This window comes from Lissotriton helveticus, chromosome 12 (assembly GCF_964261635.1).
Source record: "Lissotriton helveticus chromosome 12, aLisHel1.1, whole genome shotgun sequence".
Taxonomy (NCBI): domain Eukaryota; kingdom Metazoa; phylum Chordata; class Amphibia; order Caudata; family Salamandridae; genus Lissotriton; species Lissotriton helveticus.
Window position 1 is genome coordinate 728,606,562 of NC_136073.1, and position 15,751 is coordinate 728,622,312.

At 46.3% G+C, this 15,751-nt stretch overlaps 1 protein-coding gene across 1 annotated transcript in view; it reads left to right on the forward strand.

Annotated features, from left to right (window-relative positions):
- The window catches only part of RNF115 (ring finger protein 115), a 151,667-nt gene that overhangs the window by 43,181 nt on the left and 92,735 nt on the right, over nucleotides 1-15,751 (forward strand). The gene's annotated exons all lie outside the window — the stretch shown is intronic.

Consider the following 15,751-nt stretch of genomic DNA (forward strand, 5'->3'; position numbering starts at 1 on the left):
TACTTTTCAAATGTGTTTTTTATTGTCCTACAGACTACAACATTTTCAGATTTCCCTGAGAATTTAAATGTACGAAATGTTCTTGTCCTTGTCCTTTTTTGTTGGTCTAGAATATACCCCCGCTTCCCTGATATGGATACTTACTTTCTATGCTGTGTTTCCTTTTCATTATCGTATTGACTTTGTTTCAAACTCTGTCATTTAAATACTTTGTTTTTAATCATGGTGTCATTCTGGGTGCTAAAGTGTGTGGTTCACTACACTGGCTTTCATTTAATAAAATTGACATTTCATCTCTTGCATTTTATTTTGAGACAATCGACCACAAATCATTAGAACAATCCTGGAGCAGTTTAGCATTCTTTAATGACTTATGGGCATTTCTTAGGGACATTACAAACCACTCCAGAAGCAGCAATGCCATTTTGGATATGTACTTTAAATTACACCTTATACTCTGTTTCTGAGCGCTCCCAGTTGTTTTTACAAAAATGTCAACTGCAGAGATGGAATAGAAACTAGTTTAGCCGCAGTTTAACATTTTAGGCATATGAAAAAGCAGTGACTGGAAGCCGGGTCGCCTGCCTGGTGTTACAGCAGAGACCTTACAACTGATCGCTATTTCTTTTCTTGAAATCTTGCTTTGAGATTCTCTGACCTACCAACGTGTATAATACCTCTGTGCTCATGTTGTAGTTAAAAACAAACTACACTTTCAATTGTGAATTGGATTACATCACCGCCGGACGAGTCACTTCATAGCTCCCTTAGTTGTGTAAGAGAAACTAACCACAATATTAACATACCTCAGTCAGTGCTCTATTTAAATATTGGACTATAAGCCAGTTCCTAGATAGTGCTCGCCTTTGGCTACATTATCTCAAAAGATTTGGCGGCCCATTGGTCTTTGCATTTTGCGCTATAAATTCCTATCATGTTTTGGACCATTGCTTCCCCGAATCAGAACTCTTTGTATGACACGTCTAAGAAAAATTCCAGTATTCAAAACCAGTTTTATAGCATACTAAACCACAGAGCATAAGTCATAAATGTGTTGCCTCCTGTTGAGATAAGTGGCTGTCAAGCAGTCCTTGGAGAGATCTGGGAAGATTGGTGCTAGGATCAAAGTGCAAATGTGACCTATTCATATCTCACTCTTCCCAGCTGATGGAATAGTGTGCGACGAGCAAACCATCAATGGAGCACCAGCAATTGCAGTCACTCAAAGTGCCATTTCAGGTGTGCGCTCCTGATGTTTTTTGTAATCCTACTATTTCTCTAAATGTGCACATTTTTGTGCAGTGTTTCACAGCGAAGACATTTGGAAGCAATACGGGCTGAAATGGTGGTATTGTGTGGGGTGGACTCTTAATGGTGTAGAGTGCCATGGGTAGGTTAGAGCATTGAAGGGCTGGAGTGATATGGTCCTGGATCAGCAATAATTTCTTGGCTACTGCATTTTGTATTCAGTCTAGTATTTGCAGTAAATTGAGTGTTGCTCACAGTCTGTTTTATCTTGATGTGGCAGGCCAACACCAAAGGTGGTCCTGACCTTCTGTGGCTAATTTCAGTGTAGAAAACTGCATTGGAGGGTTTCGAAGCTGAGAAGGTAGTTTGAGTACCTTGGTTCACTGGAGGGAGATTAAAAAGTTGGAGTCAATGATAATTCACAAGGTTGTTTCCAGCGTTTGCGATTCCAAGAGGGCAAAGTCCCAGAGGTCAGATGGCCAAATGCTGGTAATTCTCCCATTTTCTATTGGAGAGCTTAACATTTTTAGATCAATTCAGTTTTTCAGAAGTGTGGTGGTTGTCATCCAGGAGTCAGAGGCTTGAAGGCAACGGTATGGTCCATTGCTACCTAGATTTGTTGGGTTTGGTAGCTTGAGGATGGTCAACCCGCGCGTCTTACCTGTCCCGCTGTGGTAATGCCGAAGACGCTGCCGGTCCTGGCGATGCGTCCTAGGGCTGAGATGGGCGTGTGGGTCGGCGTGTCAGGGGAAGGTCCTGTGACAGGTCATGCCGAGCAGCTCTGGACCCGATCAGGGGCGGGCGCACCGGTCATGGGACCGTGGCTGTGACACACCGGACTGCACCGTTTATATTTGTGTTTTGATTTGCTCTCTGTGGAGTCCCACTCGCAGTCATGGCTTCCGAGGTGATGTGCGGTCTGATCTTCAGACTGCTTCTTCCAATGTTTCTTGTGGCTGGTAATGTTGTAAACGTATCTAGGACCCTATTTAAATATTCCCAATTTATGCCCTTATGTGGTTATAACAAATCATATCCTTATAAATGCATAAGAATCATATCCATATTTAGTCATAGCCAATGCAGTCCAAATACGGCAAGGCTACTCCCATAGACTCCTAGAAAGCACAACTTGTTCTTAAACATACCAAGCCTCGAGCAGCCCGGGAATTCCCCCTGCTTCTGTATTGATTTGTCCTAGAACTCCTGGAGTCCTGAAAGAACTGCGAGTTCTTAGTGACGTCTTATGTCCACCCTTACGTCAAACTCGGCACCTTCCAGGTATAAATATACCAGCATCTGCCCTAGCAAAACACACGGTGGTTTGGAGCAGATCAGCTATCTACTTGCCCAACGCCCTGCTGTGGCAAGTGCCGAAGGAAGCCGACCCTCCCATTGACGCACTGAGAGAGACGCTGTCTTTTCTCCTGCTGAGAAATCCAGCTCCAGTGTTTCCGGTCACCCTTGCGGGTTGCTGGGAGATCGAGTCCTGAGAACGAGATACTAGACCTCCTTCATTCTATAAATAAGGTATGGAGCTGATTAGACCCTTAGACAATTCTTGATTCAGATTCTTGGCAAAACTATCTTAACTCAAACTGTAGCTCACTTACTCCTTCCCACTTACTAGGCTTAGGTTAGGTACACCGGGGTAGGCGTATCTTAGAAGCACCAGTTGAGTACGTTTAGTTATGATTTTATCATTGTATGTATTTTAAACCATTTTAAACACCGTATGGCTCAGAAACCATACCATGCTTTTACAGTATTACTTTGTAATACTCCTTTTACTGTACGCACTTTACTTCATGATAAGTATTGCAATTGTGGCAACTCACTTCTCTTGCATGAGAAAGAAGACTGTTCAATAAATAACCTCTTTTATTGAAAACGCCTGTCTCTCTGTTTCTCTGCGCTTCTGGTGAAACTAAGCATGCACGATTGACTAAGTGAAATAGCTATCTATTGTTTTCGCGACTCTGGAGATATACTCCTTATTCTGGAGGGAGCAAAGTTGTCTTGTTTATGCGGTTGTCAGAAACGAATCCCTTCTTGTCTATTCAGGAAAGTTAACACCTTCTTGTTTACTCGAGAAAGTTTCTAGTGACCTCTGAGCTAGCTGGCATTCATAATTAAGTCTAACATATTCAATAGAGACCTAGTCGACCTCAGTCCTACGTCTAAACTATCGTTTATGTTATTCCAATGCGCAGAGCCTATTGGGAATATAGGAACTACACTACAGTAAGTCTGGGAGTTATTGGGGCGGCAGATGTCCTGTGGTGTTTAACGTGCTAGAGGCGAACAATGGCATGCTATCTACACACAAAACACATGCACAGACACCGGTAGCCAACAAGAGCATGACTCACTTTTAAGATGTAGAAAGCAATATGGATGTTTACCTGTAATACGTGGAGCCACGCTGCAAATGTTGTTACCAAAACTTTTCTGCATATCTGCACATCGCATCTGCAATATAATTCTCAAATATCACCTTTGTAATGGTAACGAAGGTCAGAGGAGCAAGATCAGCTATTATCGCGGGTAATATTACTCCATATGACATGGGCAATAATAATAACCACATAATTAACATTGTGCAATGTCTCATGTAACTTTGAGTACTGTTGCTCTTTTTATGTGTAGTATGTCTTTACACTATATGTATTATTATAATACAGGCTATTGTTTATGACATACTATTTTGCTCAGTATCCCGTTATTATTGTGGTATTATCTGAATAATGTTTCTGACATTATGTTATGTTAAAAATGACTGCCCTTTTATCATGTCTGTAATGTCAGTGTGTGTGTATCGTCAGGGTGATGCAGCCTTGGCGTTCTGTTGCGCGCCTGCCTTGAGCGATATCCGGGGATGCTGATGCTGGGCATCTAAGTACCCCAATGAGGAGTAACATACTCGGTGGACCCGAGCTGCCCGTGGCGCGAGCCTCGCTCTACTGCCTGCAGCGGGTCACTTGTTGCCGCTTAACAGAGGATGTGTGTCGCTTCCAGTAGTGCAGCAGGTGCAGTGGCACAGGGGCCAGATGCCTCGGGGTCCCGCTAAACCCTGATTACTATTGTGTTTCACAGTTCAAACAGCAGCCTTCCTTGCACTAGGTCATATGATACACTTGCTATGCGCTGAACAGAGGGTGGTATGCGCGAGGACCACCAATTGCTTCAACGCCTCGTCAGGGGTAGTATGCGCCATATAAATGCAATTACAATACAATACCGTTTAAATAATGCACGCCGCCTCACGCCTGCCACAACAGCCCCAGGGTTCTCCGGACCCCAGCTGCGTAACCCCACACACCACCCACCTCCTCGCATCAACCCAGCTGCTCGTGCCTTGGGTCTGGGTGGCTTACACACACCACGCATGCGGGACACTTCACACACTGCACTCACTTAAACAGTGGCAAGAGATATCATTCTCATGATCAGCTGGAACTCCGTAGGATGCTGTGTAAAATTTCACAAATAGGACAGGGCAGTTCAAATGGTGGATTGCGGCTGCAGTTTGTACGGATGGTGATGGGCGCGCGAGTAGCCAAGCCCTTGTGTGCTACATCGCAGCCCACGCTGGGATACCCGTTTATGTAGAAACCGTCACACATCTGTGGAATGCTGTGCAGAACTCGAGACGCCAGTGCCAACCGAGTCTGCCAGTGTGGAAGGCTGCCAGTATTCATGGGGGATCCTGCAGGACTTCAAGTGTGCATGGTTGTCTCTTCACATGCTGCCTGCTGCGCTTCCGGATGGCAGGCCTGCTTGGTGGGGTTTCACAGAGTGCTTTGCTGTCCTTACACAGCGCTGCCTGCAAGGCTACCTTAATGCAGGACTTCCATTAGTCAGGGTTTCACCCAGAAACACAGCCCAGAAATCCCATCCCTGGCTGCACCAAGTGATGGTGAACAGAATCTTCCTGGTGAGTTACTGAAAGGTAATCAAACAAGCATTTGCAATGCAATAGGTCTCGCATTTACCCGAGTTTAAACTATTGGCATTGGAAATGACAATGCCTTTTGTATGTTTTAACACAAATAATAGACCTTGTTTTGGTTTTTGAAACATAAATAAAACGCATTGTTATTTACAATGCCAGTAGCTTAAACTCGGGTAAATGTGAGACCTATTGCATTGCAAATGCTTGTTAGTAGTGTAGTTAGACCGCCTCAAGGCGGTCTACCACTTCTACGTGTAGAGGGCTTGATGGTAACAAACTAGGGTTACTGTCTATCACAAACTTGTGGAGGAAAAGCTGCCGAACTCTTTTTGATAGTCCACCATGTAGGTGCTTGAGATATGGATTTCTTCTAACTTATTTAAACAAGCATTTACAATGCAATGGTTTTCGCCTTTGTTAAAGTTTGAGCTTTTGGTATTGCTTTTGACAAATGGTCTTTTCTAACTTCTTTGAATTATGTGTAAAACGTGACTGGGAATAGGAATCGCATGTACCGAAGCGCGTCCGTGGTCCTCTGCAGTATGAACATATTCGGCATTGGATATATTTTATTATATAGTCTGCCGTCATCCCTGAAGATGCTAGGGACATTATAAGTGCCCGCAGTTTATTGTTGGTTCCTGTCTGCATTAGAAGATGGGGCGAGTATCACCGTCCTGGAACTACACTCCTTTTTTCCGGGGGTGTTGGAACGTCCCCCCCCCCCCTCCCCAGGCCTCATCCAACGCCCTCCTTCTTCTTTCCCTGGGGGTAGGAGCGTTCCCATGGTGTGCGCATCCGATGTCTAACTGCAGTTATGGCTCTGGGACGCACCCCCTAATGTCCCTGCTCCGCTCTAGCCCCTGACCCTACCACCGGGGAATGCCCACCACCCCCGACCCGTACTCACAAGGGCCCCGCGCTGCTCCTGTTCAGGCAGGGACGCTGCATGGCCCGGATTCCCCTCTCTGGTCTCCCTCTCCGAGGCTCCCTATTAGAGTGTTCGCGGGCCCTCGGGTCCCTCAGCCACGGACCTCGGGACCCGCTCTGCCCATCTCGGATCGCCCCTTGAGTGCTCCCCGCAAAGCCTTCCACTACGGGCGACTCCTCGGCGCAACTCCGACTACGTCATCAACCTGCACGGTCCAAAAAGTGGCAAAGCATGGACACCCCAAAGACGGGCTTGGGAGGAGCAGGAGCCACTGAAAGAGTCTGGCAAAGCAAAGCGTGCTTCAGAGGGGCATCTACTCGGAGATTAACTTTGAAGCGTGCACTAGGCTATGTTAACGCACGCAAAAAGCCAAAGATAATGCACCAAAACACGCCATCCGTTATGGACAGACCAGTGACAAATACTGGAGAACCATAGTCTGTTAGCATTAAATACTTACCTGTGGCATTTCAAAAACAGATAAACTATTAGATAAAATCTCTTGCAGCACCGATAACGGACAAATCTACTAACACTTAATAGCTCTCATTCTACACAACAACAACAAAACAAGGTCTGTGACAGGAAGGATGCATGCTAACATATTTATGATTATTTATTTAAGTGCTGCACAGACTCAATGTTGTGTGACAGGGTGGGGCAGTGAGTGGGCAGAGGGGCAGTGAGTGGGCAGAGGGGCAGGGTGAGGCAGTGCGAGGGCAGAGGGACAGGGCGGCGGGGATGGCGAGAGAGAAAGAGCCTCGGTGGGCAGATAAAGGAAGAATGAAGATGGTAGAGGGAGGGGCCCGGGGGGGCACAGGGAGGGGGCCGCGCTCAGCCACGAGCTGCTGTCATTCAGCCTCGAGCTGCTGTCATTCAGCCTCGATGATGCCAGACACCCACACACAGCAGCAAGAGAGCCCTGGGGGGCAGATGCGGGGGCGGGAGCACACCGGAGGGGAAGACATGCAGGCGAGGGGGGGGGCACTTCAAAGGACAGCGCGCGCGGAGGCATGGGAGGGGCTCCAGCCAAAGACGTCGGTGGAGGGGGGGGCATGGACCACATGGGGGGTGGGGGGCATTGTACATTGTGGACCAGCACATCCTGGGGCGCCGGGGGTGGGGGGATACATGGCCAAGCCCACATCCTAGAAATGGGGGAGGGGGCAGACCGCACATCAGTGATAGGTGGGTGGGTCTTACGAAAAAACTGAGGAAGGCGGGCGGCCCCTGGGGGTGGGGGTCGTCGGACGGATGAGTGACAGCCCCGCCCCAGCCTGTGAGGCACCGGCGTGCAGGCCAGTCCACTCTGGAACCCCCACCCCCCATTTGGGAGAGGTTTGAAACCCGGCCCCAGGGCAGTGGGACCCCCCAGATGTGTCGGGCAGGTCACTGGCTGCGGTGCCACCCGTGCAGAAGAGACATGTCTGCCCATCCCTGGTGCAAAACTGCCCCTCCACCATCGAGCAGAGCAGGCAGACACCGCCGCCAGAGCAGGCAGACACCGCCGCCAGAGCAGGCAGACACCGCCGCCAGAGCAGGCAGACACCGCCGCCAGAGCAGGCAGACACCACCGCCAGAGCAGGCAGACACCACCACCAGAGCAGGCAGACACCACCGCCAGAGCAGGTAGACACCACCGCCAGAGCAGGTAGACACCACCGCCAGAGCAGGCAGACACCACTGCCAGAGCAGGCAGACACCACCGCCAGAGCGGCCGATGGACCGGGGAAAAGGCGGGATTTCTGCTGTACCGGGGGTCAGTCCCAATGCAGCAGACTGACCCCGTCTCCTCCCTTCACAAGGGACCTAGGTTTACTTGTGCACCTGCTCTCCCGGCCCGACTTCCAGGACCCTGGCTGCCTGCACCATGCCCACCTCTTGCACTGCTGCCTTGTCACTCTTGGGAGCCGCTAGAGAACGCCTGCTGTGGACACTTCTGCGCATGCCTGCGAGGTATCCCTCCATGGCTGCCTGTGCCCAGTGCAAGCCTGACTGCAAGTTACCCCATACGTAGCTGCCTATAGTACCCCCTGCCTGCCTGTCAAATTCCCTTTCATAGCTGCATGTACCCAGTGCATGGCTGATAGTTGCCACTCAATGGCTGCCTGTAGTCCGTGTATTCCTGCCAGCTACCCCTCCATGGCTGCCTGTACTCAGTGGCTGCCTGTGTGTTACCCCGCAGTGGCTGACTGTACTCAGTGGCTGCCTGTGTGTTGCAGCTCCAGTCCCGGGCTGCTGGCCGCTTCTTCTTGCTGCGTCAGACGGCCAATCTCCCCGGTCAGCAGGCGGATCGCCTCCTCCTGAGCGGCCATGTGGGCTGCCATGTCCAGGGAGGCCTCCAGAGCAACAGCCGGGAGCCCGGCCGGAGACGAGGGAGGCGGGGATCTGCTGTGGGAGGGGAGAGGGAGGCTTGGATCTGCTGTAGGAGGGGAGAGGGAGGCGTGGAGAGCGGAGCCGTGTTACATCGGGATCAGCTGCGGCTCGGGAGGCGGGGATCTGCTGTGGGAGGGGAGAGGGAGGCGGGGATCTGCTGTGGGAGGGGAGAGGGAGGCAGGGATCTGCTGTGGGAGGGGAGAGGGAGGTGGGGAGAGCGGAGGCCGTGTTACATCGGCATCTGGACCGGCTGCGGCTCTCACGGGACGCCCACCGCCGCGATGACGACATCGCAGAGGCGGAGAGCAAAAAAATCGCGGGAACGCCCCCGAATCTGGTCCGGCCTTGACGGACAGATCCGGCTCCCAATGGCTAGCCTCCATTTATGGAGCTAGCCAATGGGAGCTGGGGGACGTTCCTGAAGCCCTTATAGTTAACAATAGATTTCGCCTGCGCCGAAAAGCTGCGCAGAGCGCAGCCTTCGGCAGGCGAAACCTAATAAAGGACATCAACTTCACCCACTTGTACCAAATGTGAAATCCTCAGTTATGTTCTTCCCGCTGTTAGAATATATTAACCTGAATGTCAACACAGTATTAACACATAGAGAGTGTTCAGGCTTTAAAAGAAACTATTTTACTAATGACCTTCTTGGTGAATATGCCAATATTTTATCTTCAGATTTGACCTATAATGCATAAATAACATTTCTGTTCACTTAAGCTGTATCCCCTTTAATTTGTTAAGTCAAATACTTGGCATCACATTCAGCGGACGTTTGAAAGAAAAGAGGTCATCCTGGGTTCAAAAAATCTGCAACCACTCATCTTGAGGCCGCTAATATTACAGCAATCCGAATCTATCTTGACACACATGAGCAAAGCAAAAACACAAGAATGGAGTAACAAAGATTGGTATAGCTAAAAACTTTGCCAAAGAGACCGTCTTCAGAAGGAAAGACTTTTTAGCCCTGAGAAACTCGCTCACAGCCTTGAACATCAGCTTTTCCTTTATTAGTCCAGATGGATTCCGAATTTCCAACATGGGGAAATCCTTCCTCTTCAATGAACCCTCTGAACTCAAAGCCTACATACAGACCCAGCAACAACAAGAGATATAATTTTAACCCACCTTCATCACTATCCCTGCGCAACAAATGCTCAAAACGTTCTTCTCTCCTTCAAACACTCCGAAAAGACTAATAAACGCTTATTCCCTTTGTACTCTAGCCTGAAATATTGCGATACAATGCAAGAAAGTTGTTACTTGTATGATAGCTCTGTTCTTGGCAGCTGAGAATTATGGGGTTTCTGCCCTTACCAGCTTTTCGTTGAAACTACTAGTACTGTTCCATCTACGTTGATCTAGGTTGCATCTATGTTGTCCACAGTTGACCCTGCTAAAGCATTATGCACTAAGTGAAACGATTATTGCATTTTACTCTACTTACTTTCCCTACATCTTAATACTCAGCATCCAATATTCATCCATCCAACACCCAACTCATGACCAACTTCTGACAGCACTGCAAACATATAGCCCTTATCTTCTACCCATATATACCCCTTAAGCTTCACACCACAATCCCTATTACTAGAAATGACTAATATCTTACCGGGAATTTTAAACCACACCTACACTCGCCCACGCTCACTTACACTCAACTTACTGTAATGCATTTTACTTCTCGTGTCCTATTCCTTTGTTATTTTATGTTTTACTTTGAAATGTCTAATAAAGCGTTTATTAAAACAGTCATATAAAGTTAGCACTCCATTTTAACTCTTATGGTGGCATCTACCCTAAAGTCATGGAAAAGAGATCTAAGCTATATACTATTTTTCAAATCAGTGGTGTTTTTCAGTCTTGCTCTGAGTCATTCTTTTCCTTTCACAATGAGATCCTGCAGCTAAATCTCAAATAAGATTAAGATTGTCTACTGCGCGCCGAGTGATTGGTAAAATAACATTGTGTCCTCTTTCCCAGTCCACAAAAGTTTAAATGGGTTGGTGGCCCTGTTATGGTTTAGAGGTCCCAAGGAATATTAAAAATGGAAGACTTAAAGGCCAGAGTTTCTTCTCCCTGAAAGTTTCTGATGAAGCTTTGAAGACATTGCCGCCTAACAGGATGCCGGCTTTTAGCTAACCGCATCTTTCACTTGAATCTACTCGCTCAATATTAATTTACATGATTGGATAGTCAGCTTGTAGCCACACAGTGCAAAGCAGAGGCATTATAAAACACCTGTTTTGAAAACCACACATACTCGTCCCCAAATCTGTGAAGATAAATGAGTTGAAGCTGGCAGGATAAAGCCATAGAGAGTACCTGGTTAATCACTAGGTCTCTCTCAGGAACGCGGTTACATGAAAAAAGTCTATTACAATATGAAAAGGTTTCTATCAGCTGCATTAATGAAGTAAAACAGATGGGGGGTTTTGGAAGGAGCCAGCCTCTTCGTGTTGCAAGTCCTCCAGATACAACATTAAATTATGTAATATAATTGTGAAGGAAGGAGAATTTATTTAAATAATTTGCTAAGATGTATCACTTGAGAAAAAAATGTTCAGTATGCCTTTTATACACTTGCTTGTACAAAAATGAAAGAAAACATTTCGATGTGGAAATGACTTGTATACGTTTCCAGTACCACCCCCATCATAATATAAGGCTCCGGTCGTTCTTCTGCTTGGTTCTGACAGTGGAAAATTGGCCATTTTGATATTTTCTACTGATTGATGCATGGAGGGAGGTGAGGTCAGACACTGTGCAGTACTGCATTTAAATGTGTCTTTTTAACACTCCGCTGTGTCCCACTGTTCTCCAGAAAGTCCAGAGCAACAGAGGAAAGTTTTCAATAAATATCTTCCAAACTCATGGAATGTGAAGTATGCTTAGCTGCAAGTAGCCAAATAAAGGTGTATATGTGCAAATATAGTGTGAGGTACCCCCAAACATATTTTCGGTCTAGGTTCAGAATAAGTAAGCAGAACACACAAACATCAGGAGAAGAAAAATGTGCAATTGGAAATTTCGACAATACTTTGGTGGATAGTTCATGTTTTAAGTTTAGGTACGAGTATGTAGGACCTGCTTTTCCCTTATGTTATGATCCAGCTAGTCTGGAGTTAGGGTAGGAGGTGAGAGGCTTTGAGTCAAATAGTGTGACAACTAGAGAGGGTGGTATTATCTGACTGCCCAGTTGTAGGGGCCGACCCAGAACGGCGTGAACTGAGCGCAGTTGGCGGCGCAGCACTGTGCAAGGTAGTCTTGGGGAGCTACCCCCGTAATTGATAGGTGCCCGTGATACCTCAAAATCACCAAGCAGTGCTGGCACCAAGCCCGAAATCACCCGGAACTTCAAGAATTATATGCACTTGAGATTCAGCCACAGTGTTTTCCTAAATTTAAAGCACACGCTAGGATGCAGAAAAGTGTGTACTGCAGCCAGTAGGCTAGTATACGATCAGTCGGTATTCGGTCAGCCAGTGATTTGTGTTCTGAAGGTACCCCTCAGACAATATGGTACTCTTACAGGCTCAGGGGATTATCGGGGCAGGCCACAATGAACTCCTCAATGCGATCAGGCTTGCATAGGGTGAAGGGCACATTTAGCCAGTTAAGAACGATGTTCTATGACTACTGCTAACACACAGCGTTAGCAGAATGTTGTGACCTCCCTCTATAATGCCATATCTCCCACTTTTAATGCTAAACTGGACGTTGTTAAGATCCAGTGGGAGCAGAAGATGGGGAAAGTGCTTACAGAAAAAGAAGGGAAAGGACTACTGCAACACACTAAGAAAGTTACTAGGAACCTCAGATTTAAAATGACGTAGTTTAATTATTTGCATCCAACATTTAGCACCCAAAATAACAGCAGAAATGTACCAGGACTCTGCTGATCTCTGCCCACACTGTCAGGCACACGTGCTGACTACTGCCACATGGTGCGGAACTGGTATCATACTACAATTCTGGAAAGAGGTATTATCAATTTTAACTAAATTGTCAGGGACAATAGTGAAACCGGGTCCAAACTGAGATGGTATGGTGTGCAGAATAACGCACGGCGGCCGCTTTATTAGAGCGGAGTAGTGCCGCCCCCCCCCTCTCCCTGCCACCACCAGTAAATAAAACTGTTTTTAAACCTGTGTTATTATTTTATTTGAATCCAGTGGGCCCACCCCAGGACTCTGATGAGTCTTGTGGGGCGGGTCCGGGCGATGACACTGCTGGTGGGGGAGTGGTGGCACTCCCTTTACTGCTCATGAGTAGTTTGGCCAGCCGTCTCAGGGCGGCCAAACCCCCTCATGCACAGTGAAGCTCTCTCCAGCCTCAAGTGCGTTGCTGGGGCTGGAGAGAGCAGGCACGGGCTCCCAGTCTGCCTGGGAGCGCCAGTTGCCGACGCTCAGGCCAATCATGAAGCTGCTCTCATGCGAGAGCAGCTTCAGGGTTTGGCCGCAGGGCAGGCAGGGTGCCTGTGCCCAAATCCAGAAGCAGGAAGGGCTGATGCATGTGAGGCGGCAGCGTCAAGGAAAGTTTATTTATTTATTTTTGTACCCGAACCCTCCCCACTTCCCTCCTCCGGCCCGGCCTGCCCATCCTCCTATATGGCAGGGGACGGGTTGCTACTGAGAATAACGATAGACTCCGATGTGGCCCGAGTAATTCCTAATGGCTGAGATTAATTCAACCATTCCAAACACCTTCTTTTTGTTTCCTTCCCCAACTTATAAATGTTCATCTATTATGTTTTAGGTTAATACACAAAATAAGTGAAACTATCTTAATCAATTGACACGCACTCATTACCAGGAGACCTCTATTTAGAATGCCATATTGGAAGTGAGATGGGTTGGTTCTGTAACTGCCTATTATTCTAAAATTCGAATAAAGAAATATTTACGACAAAGAAGAGCAAGACTTCCTATTTTTTTTCAAGATGTTCATCTTGGGGATTTTGTGAATCCCAAAAAGAAACAAAATCGTACACATCACAGGGTGAAAAAATTTACAGGGAGTTGACATATGAAGAATTGGATCCTGGTCAAATTGAGTCCATGCAGTTGGTGATCAAAGCTTTGCTTTGCTCATTTTATGCAAATTGACAATTCTAAAACACTTACTGATGAGTCTCGTGGTTAATGGTAGGTTTGGCTACTGTGGTTGTATCTACGTCCTACCTTGGTGCTGTTCTTTCTGACGCATCAGTGTTACAAACATAATATTTTCTTGTTTTTTATTAACTTGTCCTGTTGGAAAGGTCTTCTTCTTCCTATCTTGGTAGAATCACATAGCTTCAGTGATAGTCCAAGAAGTTACCATGGATGCCTCGGTTAACACAAATTTCCTAACTAGAATAGTATAATGCACGCTGGGGAGGTGGGGGGGTCCTTTATCATTCAATCAGTATTTTGTTTTTGGGTAAATATGCCAGGAATTGTTTTAGTGAAAATTGAAACCAAATAAATGCTTTCTCTTCTCCTCTGACTTAGATTGTCTCTGTCTGGCCACTTCCTTGTACTTGTGAAAGTGACCTAGACGAAGAGAATAGGGGGACCTAGCATTTTATTTCGTATTTAAAACAATGGAACTTTTAGGTTTCACTATAATACTTAGTCAAAATGTGAATCCACGTTTTTTTAGCTCCTAATTACATGCATATTTCATCCTGCTTTCTGCTGTACATTGTCACTGATTGCAAGGAAGGTGGGAGTGCAAGTGTGCTTTTTCACCGTGCTCTCTTTTTAGCCCGCCATTCTAAAAGTAAACAAACATTGGTAAAGCCAATAGGTCTCGCCTATGCGAGAGCTACTAGCTTGCTGGTGTGTTTTGAGTCATGTTGTACACCAGCATGACTGCTGTCCAGCATGTCTAAAAGTTAATAGAGTGTCGCAGTGCCGTGGAGTGGTGTCTTAGAGTGGCATTGTGTGGACTGGTATGATTAATTTCATTTGTTCCTGCTTGAAGCTTCTTTCTATGTGTGGGCCGAATTGAAAAAAAAATTCAACAACAATTCTGCTCTGTGTGTATGTGTGTAATCTAAATATGTGAGATTCCAATATCCTGACCAATAAAGATGTGAGAGTGACAAAAGACTGCAACCAATGGTAAGTAATGGGTTGGGCCTAAGCTCTTTTTTTTAACTTTAAGATACCATAGATCGCGAAGAAACAGTGCATGGCGCTGCTTCAGGCAAGACCTAAAAAGGATACATATAGTCTAATCTAACATACTCTGATTTCTGAAGTTTTATAAATAACATGTAACTTTATTTATTTTGAATGTTGTTGTATTCTTTATGCTTTCCTTTCTAAATACGTTTTGATTGAAATATTATTCATTGTATTTGTAATAGATATGTGAATATGTGTCATCACTGAAAAAAACAAAGGTAAAAGTGGCCTTATAGTTTGGTGTTGAAATAATATAAAAACGAACGTTTAATAACCAAAACAACATTGATATTCACTAGTTATATTTCACTGAGCTAACCATACCTTTTGCCCCCGCCATGCACTGCTTATAACCTCACATATTACATCACTCTTGACATGTTGTATGATATCATTGTTACCATCATCCAGTCTTTGTAACAGTGACCCAAAGGGTTTGTAGACTTGATGGTCTTTCCATCTTAAAGACATCACATGACCTGCAATTTTAAGTGAAAAGGTTGACCGGTATACATTTGCTTCTGAAAAGACTACTTTTGCCCGGTTCTGTGGCCAATCTTCCATAGTCTGGTAAAATACACTGCGAACATTCCAAAGAGGGGCACAATGGCCTTCAACCTTAGAGCTGTGCTTGCAACCAGCTTTTTGCTATTTGGATGCATCCTTCCACCTCCACACAAGTATGTGGCTTGTACTACACGAGGGACTACTTTACAATTGCAGCCCTTTGTGTCCGCTCTAGCTGCTTCTTCCCTTGTGTCTGACTATCCCGCTTAAAACCTGAACTATTGTTGTTGCCAATTTTTGTTTAAACATGGTCTCCTCCTCTAAAAGCCTCAATGAAAACAAGTGTGACATTTCCACAAACACCCCCATTCACTCGCATTGGAGATTGTTTTGTGCATTTCTTTGCTTATTTGCCCTGTAAGTGTGCTTCTAAATCATCCCCAAAGTGCCTTCGGTTGCCCTGTACACACATTCTCTTAAAGGCCAGTATTTCTGGGGGGTTGGAGGACTGAACGTGGGAGGCATTCCCCCTCTACACATCCCGATCGCCCTCCC